This window comes from Helianthus annuus, chromosome 9 (genome assembly GCF_002127325.2).
Source record: "Helianthus annuus cultivar XRQ/B chromosome 9, HanXRQr2.0-SUNRISE, whole genome shotgun sequence".
NCBI classification, from domain to species: domain Eukaryota; kingdom Viridiplantae; phylum Streptophyta; class Magnoliopsida; order Asterales; family Asteraceae; genus Helianthus; species Helianthus annuus.
In genome coordinates this window covers 153999462-154010566 of record NC_035441.2, presented here as the reverse complement: position 1 = coordinate 154010566, position 11105 = coordinate 153999462, and the positions used below count along the sequence as shown (strand labels likewise).

At 39.1% G+C, this 11105-nt stretch overlaps 1 long non-coding RNA gene across 1 annotated transcript; it reads left to right on the top strand.

Annotated features, from left to right (window-relative positions):
• Positions 1 to 3918: 3918 nt before the first annotated feature.
• LOC110874776 lies at positions 3919 to 6461 on the top strand. The gene is made up of 3 exons (XR_002556212.2): positions 3919 to 4069; positions 4806 to 4893; positions 6299 to 6461. It is a non-coding gene; the product is annotated as an uncharacterized LOC110874776 (long non-coding RNA).
• The last annotated feature ends 4644 nt before the right edge of the window (positions 6462 to 11105 follow it).

The window sequence follows — 11105 nt, the reverse complement described above, 5'->3', positions numbered from 1 at the left end:
GACGACTATCGTCCACGTCTTGTCTAGGAAGAAAGGTATTTTCGGAAGCAACGAGGTTGTCAGAATGCGGTTCCAACATTTCCTCATGGTCATCGTCTTGGGATGGATCTAAGAAATTCTTCCTAAGTTCTTTTGACCAATTTAGAAGTAGTTCTTCTAGTTGAAATAGCTCGTCAAGGAGCATATCTCCTAGAATATCCGGTTGGGCGCATTCGAGGGAGAAATAGTGTTTATTTTTACTTTCGCCCCTCTTAAGGCTACAAGGAATTGGTGGGTCTATATAGTGTGGCCTATAAGTGAGGAAGAAACATTTTAATTCCTCGTGTTCGCCTCCACATATTTGACACCACAAACCATAAGAGTGCCGAAAGTAAAAAGAATCACTATTACTCATGTTTGTATCAGAAGTTACCAACCGCCGGGATCAAACGGTTCTGTTTTCAGCAACTGAATCTTGGGCACGGGGGCGTGTTGAGTGGACACGGCCCCGTGTTCAGTCTACTGTCTGATATAAAACAGGATTGCCAGTTCCAATGATTGGGCACGGGGGCGTGTTCAGCGGGCACGGCCCCGTGCTGAGCTCTGCAGAAGCTGAAAAATCTAAAAAAAATCCTAAAAATAAAAAAAAATAAAAAGATGATTAGGCCGTTGATTCCTAACTTTCTTAAAATCCTTGTGTCCCCGGCAGCGGCGCCAAAAACTTGATGTGCGTGAAGTGTGTTATATTTTTAGATATATTTTTAAGCCCTTTTTACACTTTTAGCCAAGTTTTAAATTTATAAAACACGATATTTACTAACACTAAACACACATATGGGCAAGTGCACCCATCGTGGACGTAGTATAGTGTTGGTAAGATACCGAGGTCGTCCAAGGACACAAGAGCTTTTAATACCGGTTTATCCTCAACGTCTAATCAAATCAAAAAGTTAGAAAAATGTTTTAAACTAAGAAAAATAAAAACTAACTAAATGCTGAAAAATAAAATAAAATAAAAACAGATAGACAAGATGAATCACTTGGATCCGACACGTGTATTAGTATAACCTTTGATTATTTTCGCACTTTTGCACTTGTTTAAGAGATTATCTTAGTTATTGTAGTAGGCCCCTTTTTCGGAGGTGACGTTACCCTCAACCCAGTAGTTTGAGTCAGCAAGGATACAATCCTAAAGGGTCGGATTATTGAAAGATAATGAATTAAGTTATTAATGCAAATTATGGTAGGCCCCGTTTTCGGCGGTGACGTTACCCTCGGCTAAGTAGTCTGAGTCAGCAGGGATACAGTCCTAAATAGCCGGGTTATAGTATTAATAGTAGTTAGCTTATGAGGGGGTCAAAGAGTTTGGATCCCCGCCATCCAATACCTATGGGCATTGAAGGAGATCCTACTAAATTTGACCCAGGTCCCAAGCAGGACCTCTAAACGCTGAACAAGGGCAAGACCTTTACCAAACCGTTCCCTTAACCCCCGACCAGGTAGTCAACATACCTCCATATAGACCGTGGAGATATGAATGGTGAAAATCTTTTATTTTATATAGACAGTAAAATAATGCCAAGACACCACGGACAAACGATAAGGAAAGATCACCTTCAACATAAGTAACTAGTTATTAAAGTCATTAATACAAAACCAAATAAAAAGTGCAAAAGATTAAAAATAAAAAGTATTATACTAAACACTTGTCTTCACCAAGTGATGTAAGAGACTTAGGCAAACATGGCCTTGATTGTCAAGAACTCTTACGATCAATCTTGGATCCCGAGACGACTCACACACTCTATGATGGACAATGGATGATGGTGGTGGATGATGGTGTTATGGTGGTGGTGGGTGGTGGATGAAGTGTGAGAGAGGTGGTGTGCCAAGGGATGAGAGAGAATGAAACCAAGCTCCTCTATTTATAGGCTGAACAGAACGCTGGACACGGCCCCGTGTTCGCTGAACACGGCCCCGTGCCCGTCTGACATTCTCTCTCTTCATTAATTGTAATTGCGAATTACAATTAATGCGCCTGCTGTACTTTCAACACGCCCCCGTGTCCGCTGGGCACGGCCCCGTGGTGAGCAATGGAAGCTTCTACTGGTTTGTCTTTTCTGCTGCTTCCTGGGCACGCCCCCGTGTTCACTGGACACGGGGCGTGTTCAGGCTCTGTTTCTCTTCTCTTTGTCTTGGGAGGTGCCGTTGAGGGTCCGGGCAGTTCACTTTTGTTCCTTTTCTTGTATTTATGGTAGATTTAGTAGTCTTTTTGCTTCTTTTGTGATTTTGAGCTCATTTCATCCTGAAAATACAAAAGGAAGACAAAAACACTCTTTTTCCAACATTAGTACTTAAAAAGGGTTAGTTTTATGCCTTAATTGATGTGTTTTATATGTTGCATTTTACACACATCAGTAAGGATTTAAACACATGCGTAGACTGAGAAACAGGAACGCGAAATAGAAAGTCAAAAGACTCGGAATATGAGTCATGACTAAAAGATGATAAGAATCTTCGCAAATATAAATTTAGGTAATTGCGTTCAACCAATTCAAAGTTGGACGGGTCAAATAAAGAACGAAGTCTGACATTCATAGGTGATGAAAATTCACCTAAAATGAGTCAAACGAGTCAATTAAGGAAAAATGGAAGGGCCAAAATGACCGACGGGTCATGAACTAAAGCAAAGGGATCATAAGGGCCTCGTCTTAAAGAGACGAAAGCTTAAGAAAATAGCCTACGAGGTTAGGTGAAAGAACCTACGGGTCAATAGCGTAAGGTGAGGGAACTTGTTACGATCCCTTGCGTAAAACGAGAACGAAAAACAATAAATTAGGGGTTGTCAATTCCCTTGACATGAGTAATTGACATAGTTAAGAGAAAAACGTTATACTAAAATTCAGATTTAGTAAGAAATAATATTTTTATAAATATAAATTCTGACAGGAATTTGAATAGTAATCATAAAGGGTTCAAGTCTTGACGCTGATAGGCGCAAGACGATATATTCGAAAACTGATCTTTTTGAAAATGAAAGGTTGATATAAATTAAACATGCGTGACACGATCACGGTTAAGAAATGCAATGTGAAGTGGAATCACATTATAACTAAGCGAGCGGTAAAGGTCATTTAAGTAATCTGGTTGCTTGTAAGCGATAGATTCGGTATAACTAAACCGAATAAATGAATTCTGAAAACAGAAGAAATTGTTGCTAAAAGTGAAAGACTTCACTAAAGACCTTTAAACGGGTCAAGGTAACGGATTCACCAAGAGTTCGATAATATCTAAAAGCGATGGAAATCGCTAAGTTAACTAAACAAGTAAAAATAACGGAATTACGTTATTTCAAGTCACATTATGTCGTATCAGGTACGTAGAGGTTCTGTAACCAGAAAGACATTACCATAATTTTTCTGGTAATACTAACAATTGGTTAGAGTATGAGTAATGCTTAAGAAATTACTCAAGTCAAAACGCATTGAGTTTAGAACTCAATGAACTATGTAAGAAAAGGTTTCGAGGACGAAACCTCTTTAAGGGGGGTAGACTTGTAACACCCCGAAAACGAGTTTAGTAATTAAACCTCGTTAATACAAAAGAGTGGGTAAAATACCGTTAGTGGTAAAATTTAACCGGTAAATATTAGGATTTAAATAATTAATCCTAATATTAAACAAAAAGTCAATAAAAGCTTTTAGGAAATAAAAGCTTAGAAGGCCCGAGTTAACGGGACCTAAATTGAACTTAGTCATAAATATTCCCGAACCCGCTAAACTAACTAGGAATGCTTGACCCGGTTAATAAAAGGGAATATGGATTGTAAATAAGTAGGTTATAATTAACTTAATAACTAACGAAACATGAAGGACCAAAGTTGGATAATTGGAAATAAGGTTTATTTACTAAAAAAAAACAAAAATAAAAACACACCACACCTAGTGTGTGCGTGTGTGAGGTCGACCAGGAGAAAGCTCAGGGAGCTCAAACCCTAACTTCCACAACTTGATCAAATTGAAGCCCAAATCAAGAGCCAAATCACTGCATGAACACAAATTCGTGATCACCTAATCATGGGGATTACAAGGTATGTTGAAATATATGATTTGGTGATACCTTGAGATTATGATGAACAATCATAATCGAAATTCTGGAATGAATCTTGAATCTATGAGTGTTATTGTGATTATATCTTGGTGTAGAAACAAACCCTAGTAGAAAAATTGATGAATTGTTGTCAAAACTAGGGAATTGGTAATTACCCTATATTGTGATAAGTGGGTTTTATGTTAACATGATGAACACTAGGAAATAGATTGTTGATCTAGTGTAAATTGACGATTTTGAAGCGAATTCAGAAATTATAGAAGTTAACCACTTTGTAAGATGGTTGATTTATGTGAAATTTGGGGTAAGAGATAAGCTAGAGACATGATAAATAAACATGTAAAATTCTGCCCTTAAGGTGTTCGTTGAAATGCCTCAAAGAAGGCTCGAAACTAGAATTTTGTAGTTAAAGCACCTAGTTGTGATGTTTCGACTATTATGCAAAAAGTGATTAAAGAGAGTTCTAAATGTGTTAAACGCGATTAGAACTTTGGCTAAAACGGAGTCTAAAGATAACGCCTACCGAGTAGTTAATGAGTGCTAAAACTAGTTGACAACTCGAAAATGCAAATTAGTATACTAATGGGCATTTGACTATTAAAAAGGTCAAACTGACCTATAATACGATAAATAGCAATTTTGATATGAAATGCATAAGGTGGAATAATCGTATTAGAGTATGATTAAACTAACCACCTTGAAAACGATGATGATAGTTTGACGCGTCACAAGCTAGGTGGAAGCTTGGAGTGAAAGCGGGTCAAACAAGGCAAGCATGGAAGAAAGGCGTAGCTCGGATGCAAGGTAAGTGAAACTTACATAATTGTGTAGATTACTTGTTCATTCTATACGTTATAGATGCAATAATGCTAATATTGAAAATATGGATTCCGACGTGATTGATACGAGTTGGAACATATAAAGATGATTAAAAACCATGTTTATGGCAAAAAGGGGATTTGGTAATGAAATCCGGGACGGGATGGATGTATGAATTAGAAGTCAAAAACCATGTTTTTGATTTAATAGACAACGTTGGGCATATAGGCCGAACGGGTCAAATGGTGGTGATAACACTATTTGACAATATCGACTAATGCGATTGTCAAGTCTTGTGTTAACAGGAGCGATTAGCGATTCAGTTAATTTCGCCCGCGCTAAGTGTGATGGTAAAAGCAAGGTATAAATTGGGTCTATATGTTGACCCTAGCCAGGTACGTATGCATACAATTATAGTTAACATACAAACTTGGTCAAATAAGTAATGAAAGCCCCTCGTAGTAAATGAGGGGCTAATGTCGACTAATATGCCCTTGAAGGGTAAATTGAGCAAACAACTTATAAAGGTTGTTTAGGAACTTATCTTACGATCTTGTAACCTTTAGACGCGCATGAAAGTTGTAGACATAAACTTTCAAGAGTTAAATGCTTAAATTGTGTGTTGCCGCAAAAATAACACATCCGTAGAATTAAACTCGAAATAAATAGTCCATTTCGTTAAATCCACCACATTCATAGTTGTGGTGGAAGACTAGCTAATAACAAATTGGTGGAACTATTAGGTACATGAGAAATGAGCACCGTCCGTGCTAAAATGGTCGTAAATACCCTTAACGGGTCAAAAATAAGATTTTAAACGAAAACGGGTAAATAATTGTGTAGAAACCCGTGTTCAGTACTTAATATGATTGACAATATTAGAATTTAAGGGTTCATGATGAATGGTGGTCAAACAAACATGTTTGTTTGATAATCACATAGTCGGGTCGAAAATTGTTGAAAAGATAATAAGCCGAAGGCTTAAAAGTCTCAATTTTATTTAATCCGGATGTCGGATCTTAACTCCATATAATGGAGAATTAAATTACAAACATGTGGGAAGAAACGGTAGGTCAAACGGATAAGCGGTTTGAAAGATACGAAAGATTTCGTGTCAATTTACGGCAAAATGGAAAGGTGGGATGCAGGTGCCACCGTAAATTACGGTGCCACCGTAATTTACGGTGGACCTGAAATGGTTTACGGTGAAACACTCCTGAATTACGATGGAAACAAATCAAAACAAGGACTACCGTAAATTACGGTGTCCACCGTAATTTACGGTGGACCCTGTACAAAATGTATTTTGATCAGTTTTGTTTCCCGGACTTGTTTAGATACGTTTTAAATCCCGTATGACTAAAGCATTTCATGTTTTTATGAAATGTAGGTACTTGTGGAAGCCGGAAGACGATCAAGCTCAACGAAGAACCGAACACGATACAGTCACATGCTTCCGCACTTCGCCACGTTGTAAATTTTAAACAACGAACTTCGAACACGTTATGTAGAATAATTTATAATTTGTAAAAGTTTTAAATAAACCCGCATTTATATAATATGTGTGGTCTTAACTACACATCTAATTGTGGTATTTACATATAAAATAACTAGGGTGTTACATCCCGAAGTCCCAAGACAGAATCCTAACGAACTTAGTCGGGCAGAGCCCTGACATGCGTTATGGGACTCAGATCAATCGGAAAGGGTAGCGGTGATCGGGAGTTACAATACTTAAAACGGGGCAAGGCTTTATTATTATTATGGGGTAAAAATAAAATAAAAATTAAAACTATAGATTTGATTTGAGAGGGGCGACACATGGGAGGAAAAAAATGGCAAAGTTTCATGTAGTTCTACTATGCTATTTATACTTGAATTTTGGAGTTGGAAGGTAAGTTTGGCATCTCCACGTAAACCCTTCTCATTTAATGTATGAATACACCTATCACCTTGAATTTAATTCAAGTATACACGTAAACCTTTCACATATATATTAGTTTAAATATTAATTCTAATATTTATTTTATTTTATAATTAATCCAACTGCTTTACTTATTTGGCGAGTATAACCTCTAAAATATGACGTTTTATAAAATAATGAATATGTCATTAGAATGAGAATAATCTTATCTACATTTGGGTCTAAGTTTCATTAAAATAGAGTAGGTTCGAATACAATATATTTTTATAGTTTAATTATTATACGGTTCCTAGGGTCGTCTAGGAACTTCATTTTTCTAATATTCAACTTACCCGTAGACTACTCGTCTAATAATATAAGTTTTTTTATAGACTTTTATTTTTATAGACCTTACACACAGATGGCGCTTCCAATGATGACGGAGCAGGAGCAGGCCTCCGATTGGTCAGTCCGGACAATCACGAGCTCACATATGCCATACGCTTAGACTTCCCAAGTACCAACAATGAAGCAGAATACGAAGCATTTTTAGCAGGCCTTCGTCTAGCGCTCAAAATGGGGGCAAGAAACCTTGAGGCCAACGTTGATTCAAAACTAGTAGCCGAGCAAGTTAACGGTCACTACGATGCAAAAGGAGAAGCTATGGCATTATACCTTGAACAAGCACGGGTGTTAATCAGCCAATTCCAGATATTCAGGGTTAACCATATAAACAGAAGCGAAAATAAGCACGCAGACGCACTTAGCAAATTAGCCGCTACCAGCTTCAAGCACTTAGCAAAAGAAGTGCGCATAGAGGTATTGTCTAACCCATCGATCCATCTCAAGCAAGTAAACGTCATAGAGGTCGGTAACCCATCCTGGATGTCTCCGATCATCTTATACCTACAAAACGGGAAACTCCCGGAAGGAAAAGCAGAAGCCCGAAAACTCCAACACAAAGCGATAAATTACGAAATGGCGGATGACGTCCTTTACCGAAAGTCATTCATGGGACCATTATTACGCTGTGTCGATAAAACAGATGCTCAATACCTGGTCAGAGAAATCCATGAAGGTTTATGTGGAATACACGCGGGACCGCGCATGGTCGTGGCAAAAATAATGAACGTCGGATACTACTGGCCAGGAATGCATATGGACGCAGTCGATTTATTAAGGAGATGCGCAGCCTGTCAACGCCATGCATCAAAGACACTCCGACCAAAAAATCCGCTAGTACCTGTCACATCCGCCTGGCCATGCCAACAATGGGGCATCGATCTTGTTGGCCCATTTCCTGACGCGCCAGGCGCAGTAAAGTTCATCATTGTAGCGGTCGATTACTTCACCAAATGGGTGGAAGCTAAAGCCTTGGCTTCAACCACAGCAATGGTAATTCGCAAATTTATATGGGAACATATCATTTGCAGGTTTGGATTACCATTGCGCATTATCTCTGACAACGGCACAAACTTCGCCTCAGAAGATCTTCAAAAATGGTTCAAAGAAATGAAGATCGAGCATAATTTTGCTTCCGTCGCACATCCACAAACGAACGGTCAAGTAGAAAGTATAAACAAAAGGATCGTCGACGGCATAAAAGCACGACTAGGAACAGCACGCAGAGGGTGGGTCGACGAACTCCCCAGCATCCTCTGGGCGCATCGAACAATGCCAAAAACTAGCACAGGCGAAACTCCGTTCAGTCTAGTCTATGGGTCTGAAGCCGTCATCCCAGCTGAGATTGGCTTACCATCACCACGCATGATAGCCATGGAAAAACAGAATAATGAGCAAGAACGAAGATTGGATCTAGACCTCCTCGAAGAACGGCGCGAGAATGCCGCTATCACAGAGGCCAGGTACAAATCCAAACTCGAAAAATACTACAATGCGCGCATCCGCGTATGTACATTCGTTCCGGGTGATTTCGTCTTACGCGATAATGAAGCATCAAACGCTGAGAAACCGGGCAAATTAGCGCCAAGATGGGAAGGACCATATGTCATTAATGAGGTCCTAGGCAAGGGGGCGTATACTCTCAAAAGAATTGACGGGACTCTAGTCCCACACACCTGGAACACGCAGCAGCTGCGCAGGTGTTACATGTAGTTCAAATCATTCACATGCAATGTATTTCCTATTTACTCTTGTATTACAAGCCTTGCGCTTTATCAATACAAGAATTATTTTCATACTTATTTCTGTTTGTTACAAATTGCATGAAATTATTTGGGCTTACGCGAAAACAAAATGGTAAACATTGTACACCTCAAGAACAGTCCAAACCAGGCAAGCTATCACGCCTTTTAGACAAACGTTCACACATGAGCACAATACCATTTCTCATTCGCCTCACCTATCCAAAAGCAATTGAACACATGCAACATATTGTAATCCAAACATAGAAGTAAAATCTTACAGATTAAGTAGTATATCACCATATACATATCATCAAAAAGTTTAGCACAAACACTTAGCAAGATCATGGCAATGATCTTCAAAAAATTGTTCAGATATACAAAACATTAGACAAAACTAAGCCCTAAGGATAAACACCTAACCAGCACCGGAATCTTCATCAACGGCGGACACCTGCTCACACCGGCGAGATTTCCGGCGTTGATACATCAACCGACATTCTTTCTTCCGAAGCATCGGAAACTGAGCTATCAAACTATCAGCATCCAACACAATCTTAACATCATCAACAACACCCGTATGCTGAGGAATTTTGCAGACAGAATCAACAACTACCGGCGAAGCAGGTTTGATCAGACCCTTTACCGGAGCAGCAACACAGGGTGGTGACCTAGAAAGCAACACGAGGCCTTCAGCAGCTTCATAAACCTTAAGAACATCCAGCAGAAGACGAGTATGATAGGAGCGTTTCATCTTCTTCGTAAAAAATTAACAAGACAAAAAGACATCTTGAATGTACCTATATATAGAAGAACTCAACGTCGAGAAATTCAAACCATCATGATTAAGTGTCAGGAAGCATCACATCCGAACGGGGCGCTACTGGAACAGGGGTCTTATCCCCATTAATGAAGTCTGACAAAGCGCCAGTACGTATCCCAATGTAAGAAAAACAAACTTTCGCAAATATAAATATTGTGATATCATCACACGTCACGATATATAAAAAAAAGAGAAGAAGAAAAGGTCATAATTTTCAAAATCCTCCTTTTTCTTTTTTTCTGACAAAATTAAAATCTTCTTGTAGAAGATTCTTTATGTTTCGCGCCCAAAAGCATTTCCCTCTCACAAGTCCAGTGCTCCACTTATTTGCATAAGTACAACACTAGACTGGGGGGACTTGAAGGGGTAAGGTCCCAAAAACCTCATAATAAGTGCTTGGGACCATACCACAACCTTAACTTTCAGCCTGGCACCTTGCGCGGCCGCGCACTGGTCTCACAAAAAGAAAGGCTTAAAAGGCTTACAACAGTCAACACTTGCGCCCAAAGGGAACCATAAAACCTTGTGCCTTTCTTACACAAAACAAAGGATAAGAATCCGGAGTTAGATACTTCCGCTTAATATCCAGACTTGGATATTATTTGCCCAGACTTGGGATTTATTCACCTGTTTCCACACGATAAGGTGTCACACCAGATTACAGCAGTAATCTTCTAGAAATAATACAATCGTGCACCACCAAGACGGTTACAACCGTCTAGACACGTGTCACTATATCATTCGTCCCTAAATTCACAACGAATGCATGCAAATGAAGAGTAATCTCCACTTAAGTCACTTTACAGTGGCCAATCCCTAGCCTTTGATCTAAACCATGATCCGTGTGCTATCACGTCGGATCAAGGAGATTAACGGAAGGAAACATAACCGCTTACGGAGTTAGCATCTTCCGTCTTCTTTTCACTAACGGGTTTTCCCGCCTTTAAACGACTCCCGGGTATAAATATGAGAAAAATCAGGTATGAACACAAGTTACTCTCACTTCTCAAATACACATTCTTCTTCATTACCAATACTTATTCTCACACCGGAGTCGGGTCAAGGAGAGAACCCTCTTCTCCCCTTGGCGAGGCTAACGGTGTTCTTTTTTGCAGAGCTATCGGAGAAGAAGGTCTGTTGGACCTAAATCGATCGAGTGGAAACCAACCTTTTTATGCGGATTCAAACCCCCTAGATATCTCGGTTCCGACCATTTATCTAGTGTTTCTTCATATTGTTATTAGTTAGAAATGATTTTTTAAATAAAATTTTACATGGACGTATCATGTTAAAATTTGTGTAGACAAAATATTTTAGCTTATTAAAT